Raw genomic sequence first — 1,206 nt, forward strand, 5'->3', positions numbered from 1 at the left:
GGATGACATCGGTGCTATGGAGGATAAGGTTGAATCCATTTGGGTGGAAATCAGGAATAGTAAGGCAAAAAAGTCACTTATAGGAGTAGTCTATAGGCCACCAAATAGTAACATTAAGGTGGGGCAGGCAATAAACAAAGAAATAACTGATGCATTTAGGAATGGTACAGCAGTTATCATGTGGGATTTTAATCTACATGTCGATTGGTTTAACCAGGTCGGTCAAGGCAGCCTTGAGGAGGAGTTTATAGAATATATCCGCGATAGTTTCCAAGAACAGTATGTAATGGAACCTACGAGGGAACATGCGGTCCTAGATCTGGTCCTGTGTAATGAGACAGGATTGATTCAGGATCTCATAGTTAGGGATCCTCTCGGAAAGAGCGATCACAATATGGTGGAATTTAAAATACAGATGGAGGGCGAGAAGGTAAAATCAAGCACTAGTGTTTTGTGCTTAAACAAAGGAGATCACAATGGGATGAGAGAAGAACTAGCTGGTAGATAGACTGGGAGCAAAGACTTTATGGTGAAACAGTTGAGGACCAGTGGAGAACCTTCCAAGTGATTTTTCACAGTGCTCAGCAAAGGTTTATACCAACAAAAAGGAAGGACGGTAAAAAGAGGGAAAATCGACCGTGGGTATCGAAGGAAATAAGGGAGAGTATCAAATTGAAGGAAAAAACATACAAAGTAGCAAAGATTAGTGGGAGACTAGAGGACTGGGAAATCTTTAGGGGGCAACAGAAAGCTACTAAAAAAGCTATAAAGAGTAAGATAGATTATGAGAGTAAACTTGCTCAGAATATAAAATCAGATAGTAAAAGTTTCTACAAATATATAAAACAAAAAAAGAGTGGGTAAGGTAAATATTGGTCCTTTAGAGGATGAGAAGGGAGATTTAATAATGGGAGATGAGGAAATGGCTGAGGAACTGAACAAGTTTTTTGTGCCGGTCTTCACAGTGGAAGACACAAATAACATGCCAGTGACTGATGGAAATGAGGCTATGACAGGTGAGGACCTTGAGAGGATTGTTATCACCAAGGAGGTAGTGATGGGCAAGCTAATGGGGCTAAAGGTAGGCAAGTCTCCTGGACCTGATGGAATGCATCCCAGAGTGCTAAAAGAGATGGCTGGGGAAATTGCAAATGCACTAGTGATAATTTACCAAAATTCACTAGACTCTGGGGTGGTCCCGGCGGA

The sequence above is a fragment of the Scyliorhinus torazame genome, chromosome 16 (genome assembly GCF_047496885.1).
Source record: "Scyliorhinus torazame isolate Kashiwa2021f chromosome 16, sScyTor2.1, whole genome shotgun sequence".
Lineage (NCBI taxonomy): Eukaryota > Metazoa > Chordata > Chondrichthyes > Carcharhiniformes > Scyliorhinidae > Scyliorhinus > Scyliorhinus torazame.